General features: G+C 39.9%; 1 pseudogene; it reads left to right on the forward strand.

Annotated features, from left to right (window-relative positions):
- Positions 1 to 490: 490 nt before the first annotated feature.
- LOC145060258 (importin subunit alpha-1a-like) lies at positions 491 to 7260 on the forward strand (annotated as a pseudogene).
- Positions 7261 to 7490: the final 230 nt, after the last annotated feature.

A 7490-nucleotide genomic window follows, 5' to 3' on the forward strand; every position in this document is an offset into this window, starting at 1 on the left:
GCATGTCAGTGAATAATTTCTTATCAGCAGCACTGTTCTGATCACACCTTTGAATAATCTCCAAGATATGCTCCAAGCAAGGCGTTGAGAAGAGGTGCTTGTCAACAAGAGCGAACATGCATTTTTGACCTTCACCTCTGATGAACATAACGGTGTGGTACTTTGAATCTATCTTCCCTTGACCATAGTGTTGACATTGCCAGCTCCGCCCATAGGCTTGATCATTGTTCGCTTATGTATGGCAAATGCAATCTCCTAGTCCATCTTTGCTACCTCATGTATGTAGCAAACAAGCATACGCTTGACATGATCAGTTATTGGGTGGTACTCCTGAGGATTTGAAAGAAGAATGTTATTGAGGAGTATCCAGTCATGAGGATTAAGGTTCGGTAGATCAGCAAGGGTGAAGTGGTAGACTGAGCCTTTGGCTCCTCGATTCACCTTGAATTTAACATTAATAAACTTCCCTGCTGAATAGGGCTTCATAACCATGACAATGGTGATTTTCTTTGAGCTCCAAGTCAGGTACTGGGGTTGAGCAAACTCCAAGTAAAACTCTAGAAGATCCATGTCCACCTTCGGGTCTGGGGACGGAATGGCAACAGTCGAATTGAAGCAATGGAATATAAATGCCTTTCGAGTGATTGGCATATCGAGCTGTGCATCCTTTGAGTTTTTGAGCCCGAAGGAAATTATTGGCTCAAGCCAGAGAATGCTTGGCTCGTCAATTGCACATCTTTGAAGTGAGTCTATAGTCCAGATAGGAAACATGGACTTTTTCTTCTCTAGGAGCTCCACTTCATTTCGCTTATGCTCTAGCTCAGCTCGTTGTTTCTTGACACTTTCTTCCATTTCCTTTTCAGAGGTCTTTACTTTATGGAAGGGATTCTTGGGATTCTCAGCATAGACATCATCCTCATTGTCTGTGTCGTCCTCTCCAATTTTCTTCTTCTTTTTCTCCTTATTGCTGACCGAAGCTTCATTACCCTTCGGTTTAGTAGATGGTTTTGGTCCAGAAGGAGGTTGAGTTGTCACCTTCTCTCCCTTTGTTTCGGTTGGACCCTAGTCACCGGAACACCCTCGATACGACTAAGGATGTCCAATGCTGGTCTGAGCTTGTCTTCCAGATGACACATGATGGTTATGGTGATCATCGGATCATGAGCCTCAATGAGATGAAGGAGAATGGAGTGAACATCAGCAGCAAAATTCCTAATGACCTCCCACTCAGACTTTAGGTCATTAACCTCAGCATTAGCAGTATGCAACTTGTGGGTTTGCAATTTGATTTGTGCGATGCGTCTGTCCAGCTCATCCATAATACGATTCTCTACAGCTAACTCCGCCTCCAGTTGAGTCAATCGGTCATTGACGTTAGCGTGTAGAGTTTCGTTGGCTGCTTCAATGGCTTGGCGTGCAGCTTCAAGGTTTGAGCGTTCAGATTGAAGAGACCTTTGAAGGTTCTCTACTGAAGCGTTGATAGTTTGAGCATTCTTAGTAGCAGCAGCCTGCAAGGAATCTAAAAACAGGTGAGCATCAGAGACTAGTTTATCGACTTTTGCGGTCGCTTCATTGCATTCCTTAGTAGAAGCATCAACAGCAAGAGAGGCTTGTTGATACTGTGAAGTAGAGGCTTCAATTTCTTTGGCTGCAACAGATAATGTGGCACTGTGTTCTATAACAACATAGGAGAACAAGGCCTTCAATGCAGTTTCAGAATAAGCACCAGAGGAAGAGGATGAAAGCAGTTGATCAAGATTTTCATTTGCTGCCTTGAGATGACGCTTTGTGATAGGCTCATCGTCATCATCATCGCTCTGCACACGTTAAGGACTGAAATGTGTGGAATCAAATTCCAAGTCCTCACCGCCTAGAATAGGGGTTGTTTCAGTAGATTGAGTGGGAGATAAGGCTTTTAAAGTAGCTGGAGGTTCGGTTGTGAAGGGTGGTTTGGTTGTTACTGGTGGATTAGGAGTAGTAAAGTGAGCTCCTATTGTAGTAGTGGTAGTTGTGGTAGTAGTGGTATCTGTGAAAATGGAAGAAGGGATGGGAATTGTAGTGGATGGTTGATTGGCTGGAATAGGAAATATAGGAGGGATGGATACTGGGATGGTTATAGGTGGAGGTGAAGGAGGATTAGAGTGAACTAGAATTTCTGGGGTAGGGGAGCGAGGCGGAGTGTCACCTCAGCCCAAAGCCTCGTTGTCTGATCTTTCGCTCTCAGATTCCGAAGAAGGGGCATTCTTGTGCTTGGGAGGGACATATTCTGAATCTGAATCACTTGAGGATTGCAGAATAAGTCTCCTAGTGGGCTTCTTTTGTTTCTTTGGTGGAGCCTGTGACGTTGCAGCCTTGTCAGACTTTTGTTTCTTGGGGGTTTGCCTCTTGGTTGTTTTAGAGACATGTCCATCCTTCTGAGTATCAGGCTTCTTTCCTCTTTTGGCTGGCTTGTCAGCCTCTTCGATAGAGCGAACCATTGCTGACGTAAGCTCCCTTGGCCGTGACGATTGAAGCTTCCTGTATTGTTGGAGAACATTAGTTGATATAGAAATACGCCCGAGCATTTTTTTCAGGAATGGATACAAAAAATAGAACTTGGTTGGATCTGTGACAATTATTTTGGTAGTATGAAAGGTAGCAATGGATGAGAGAAGAGAATCTGCCATTATTGGAACGCGAAGGCGGTCCATTGCCCAATTCGTGATGATCGACCAAAATCGTCCACAAGAAATCTCAGAATGCCTTGATGAAGAGACTAAGCTTTGAAGCAACTGCTGCCAGATAATAGACCCGTAATCCAGTTCAATCCCATGGTACAACCCATATAGCACTGTCATGAAAGACTTACTCGCACCGTCTGAGCCAGCGCTTCGCTCAGAAAGTCCCTTGAACAGCAGCGTGAAAATGCCATTCCATTGAGGAGGAAGGCAGAAATTCTTGAACTTTGTGATGGTGGTTAGGGTTTCAGTATACCCCATCTGATAGAACATAGAAAACAATTGACCAGTTGTAATGGAGTCAGGGTTTACTAGAGATTGGTCTTGAGAAAGACCAATTAGGGCACATAATCAATGCTTAGAGATGGAGGTCTTCTCATCATGGATTTCGAAGTGAATCCTTTCATTAACCTTATCGTAGTAGGCAGTTGACTAGACAAGTGAAAGGCAAGACATCAGTACGACTTCGACTTTAGACAGCGCTTCGACGAGAGGTGAGTATTTGAGACACTCGACAACGTATAGCATGTATGGCTCGTAGATAAACGGGGTGAGATCGATAATCATATTTTGTTGAGGTTTGATGGTGAGAAGTGGTTGACGAACGGAAGTATCATGAACAGATGAAGAGTCTGCCATTGTAGTAGCTTGTAGAAGATGATGAACAGTTGTAGAAAATCATCGGTGTTCTTTGAGAGAAATTTGTAAGTGATAAAAGTTGAGAGAGTACCGTTCCAATTCCTTTTATACGTACAAGGAAGAGAGAGAAAAATCCGGCTGAGATCTTGGATTATCTCAAAAATAGCGCCTGACTTGATGGGTGAACAGTTGGCATGCCGAAGATGACACAGGAAAGAGAAAGGATGTTTCCTTTTTACATGCCATTCCATAAAATGCACTTTTTCAAATCGCCAAACCGTTTGGATAGCCGTTGAGTCAGCTTTCACTTTATCCCAATCATCTCTTCATAATATGTTTGAATCTCCGTTGCCTATAATGCTTTATAGAACAGCCATAAAAGAACTAGAGTGAGGAAAATTAAAAAATTTCGTGGATAGGGTGTAAAAGATAAAGAAATAAAGCAAAATTTAAGGGATAATCTATGATGTCTTAAGTAGACATAAAACAATGGATTCTGGGCAGAAATCACTTTCTTCAAAGTCAAGAGAGACATTAAAGTGCTTGCTTGGTTCCCCATTGAATAACGATCAATTACCTGTTGAGAGGTATTGAAAGGCATCTTTTGAAGGTTATAATGGGCGGCTTTTGCTTCAATTCATAATTTCGATATTTGATATAAGACCGATACTGAATGAAGTACTTGTGAGATCATTGTGATCTGTTGAACAAGTAGGTAAGATAAACTTTATAGTGACGAAAGGAAGTCAGGAAATCTCAAAAAAAAAATTAAACTGGATCTTTTAGGGTAAGAGAAGCCTTGGTGAAATACAAACTCATAAAGATCACTCAAAAGAAAAAAAAAAGATATTTCACACTACTAGAAAAATAGCCTTTTACGACGCGCGAACAATGACACGCAGTGATTTATGATACGCAAAGGCGAGTGTCTAAAAAATAGTGTCATCTCTTCCAAAATTTAAAGGATTTCAGACGCGCATTTTTGGGTGCCCTAAAATTAGTGTCTAAACAAAAAAAAAATAAAAACACGGAGGGCACCTGCGTGTCGGCTACGACCGTCGCTTTATAAATTTTAATAGAACGCGCGCGTTCCATCCGGGGAAAATGAAATCCCAAAAACTTAAAATCCCCGCCTTCGTTTTTTTGTCTCCCTCCACTTTAATTTCCCTAGTAGCTAGGGCTTTTTTTCAAGAACTTGCCCCGATTATGCCCTCTTGTACTGCTCATTCTCTCTTCAACTTCCCTTTCTCTCCTTCTCACTTCGACAAACCCTTTCTCTTCTTCTCGGTTCTCAACGTCGACAGCTTCTCCCACCTCCGACGTTTCTCTTGGTGTTGGCACCTCCCACCTCTGACCTCCGTCTATCCCCGCCCCACCGTCCAACGCTTTCCAGCGTCACCCAGCCGATGGAGCCCCTCATCTCCGACAATCTCACCTCGCCTGCCCTTGCCAGCAACATTAGGTCTGGTGACCAAGACCGAGAAAACTCAGAGCCTTCGGAGGAGTGGTGGCACTACTCAAATCCCAGCGATGGAAGGAAACTCTCTATCACAGCAACAGAAAGTCGGAGACTGGAATGGGAGAAAGAGAAATAGAAATCGAGAAATCGACTTATACAGTAAATGGGGAAGAATCGATGATGCATGCAACATGTTTGATAAAATGCCTCATCCGCCATGGTCTTAATCTACAAGTCTCTCTCTCTCTCTCTCTCTCTCTCTCTACCCCATAGTGCTCGACAACCACCCAGGCACCCACCACCCTTCGTCTTCTCTCTGGTTCACCACACTTCTCCTTCCTATGTTTGTTAGATTCGTCATCTGATTGGCGAGTGTTCTGTAAAAAATGATTTTTCCATTTCATATTTTATGGATACCTCAATCTTCCGTGATGATTATGAATGTAGTCATAGAGTACTCGCTCCACTATCATTTTCAATCATTTTAGGGCATGGAGAGGTAATTTTTCTAGTCGGGGAGGGTTTCAATTATATATATACTATATCTATTTCTAACTTTTTTTACAGAGGATCGTTATGATTTAGGTTTCAGTTTAGCTTCCGAGACACCTCACATGATAAGTGCAGCTGTTAAAGGCATAACTCCATTGAGTTATGAGTTTACTTATCTTGTATCCATTACATTTTTAACCAGAACGTAGCCCTCCCATTGAAGAAGTTATTCAATCCGGTTTTGTTCCTCGCTTTGTTGAGTTTCTTGTAAGGGAGATTTCCCACAACTTCAGGTGAAATTCAACATTCTGTAACATAATATAAAATACACACAATAGTTACATGTATTTTATATAAACAATATATATTCTCTGTAGTTTGAGGCTGCTTGGGCTTTGACTAATATTGCTTCGGGGACATCTGAACACACAAAAGTGGTGATTGATCACGGTGTTGTTCCAATATTTGTGAAGCTTCTTGCATCTCCAAGTGATGATGTTAGAGAACAGGTATCTTTTAGAGGTTTTTGTATTTCATAAACTCAATTCACAAATTCATTATCATGACTTCAATTTCACTTTATCTACATGTTAGGATGTATGGGCTTTAGGAAATGTTGTTGGTGATTCCCCTAAATGTCGTGACCTTGTACTTGCACAAGGTGCTTTGATTCCTCTACTATCCCAATTAAACGAGCATGCAAAGTTATCCATGTTGCGAAATGCCACATGGACACTTTCAAATTTTTGCAGAGGCAAACCACAGCCTTCTTTTAGTCAGGTTTGTTTCTGAAAAGACTAAACTATCCACATAGTTCTTTTGGCTCTATCTTTTCAACATTTGTAATGATGAATTCTGATTTGTCTTGACTTTTCATAGACAAAACCTGCACTTCCAGCTTTATAGCAACTTATTCATTCAAACGATGAAGAAGTTTTGACAGATGCTTGTTGGGCTCTTTCATATCTTTCAGATGGCATAAATGATAAAATCCAAGCTGTTATTGAAGCAAATGTATGTCCAATATTGGTTGAGCTATTAAAGTGAGTCTTTTCTTCTTCTTCTTTTGAATAAAGTTAGGATCTTTAAAACTTTTTTTTTAAGTTCTAACCTTTTTCTATATTTTTAGTCTCCCTTCTCCATCTGTCCTTATCCCTGCTCTTCGTATTGTTGGTAACATTGTTACAGGAGATGATATGCAAACTCAGGTAGCATTTCTTTTCAAATATTTCTCAAAGAAAATTGTTGCATTTGTTTTTAGATTATAGAAAATAAACATAATATTCGTTTCTCACTTTCATTTGTTTGTTGTAGTATATAATCAATCATCAAGCTTTGCCTTGTCTTCTCAACTTGTTTACCAATAACCACAAAAAAAAGTATCAAGAAAGAAGCTTGTTGGACTATATCAAACATAACCACTGGCAACAAGGAGCAGATTTAGGTCATAATTTTAATTTTTTTTAATCAAGATTTAATCGTCAAACCTTATTTTCTTGACTGATATATCATCTACTTTGTGATTTTTACAGACAGTGATTGAAGCAAATATCATTGGCCCTCTTATTCATCTGCTTCAAAATGCAAAATTTGACATCAAGAAGGAGGCTGCATGGGCTATTTCTAATGCTACTTCAGGTGGAATCCATGACCAAATCAAGTGAGATTCATAAACCTAAAATATTCTCTTCAATTTCCCAATATTTGTGAGCAAATTTCTGGAAATTGCAACACGTTTTTACCCATAATAACTATAAGTTTTGTAGTTACATTGTTTTTTTACTGATAATAAAATGCAGGTATTTGGTAAGTGAGGGATGTATTAACCCTTTGTGTCATTTACTGATATGCCCTGATCCACAAGTGTTTGCATATGCAGTAAATCCGCAAGTGCTTTTTGCCTCGACTGTTAATGTGAAAAAAGAATCAAAGTATTATGTATCAGAAACATAAATTTAAAAATATATAGAAAATTACAATTATGCCCTTGTATATTGATTGGTTAGTAGCCCAACATTCATAATAGTGAGTATATCTCTCTAAAGAATTCTTTGCCATTTCACTTCTATGTTCAGATTCATCATACTACAAATGGAAGTGGAATGAATTACAAGATTAAAGATTTGAGACTTTAAAAAATGAATAATTGTAATGTTTTATTGAATTTAGAGTAAAATACAATT

This window comes from Lactuca serriola, chromosome 6 (assembly GCF_051521515.1).
Source record: "Lactuca serriola cultivar US96UC23 chromosome 6, Lser_US96UC23_V15, whole genome shotgun sequence".
Lineage (NCBI taxonomy): Eukaryota > Viridiplantae > Streptophyta > Magnoliopsida > Asterales > Asteraceae > Lactuca > Lactuca serriola.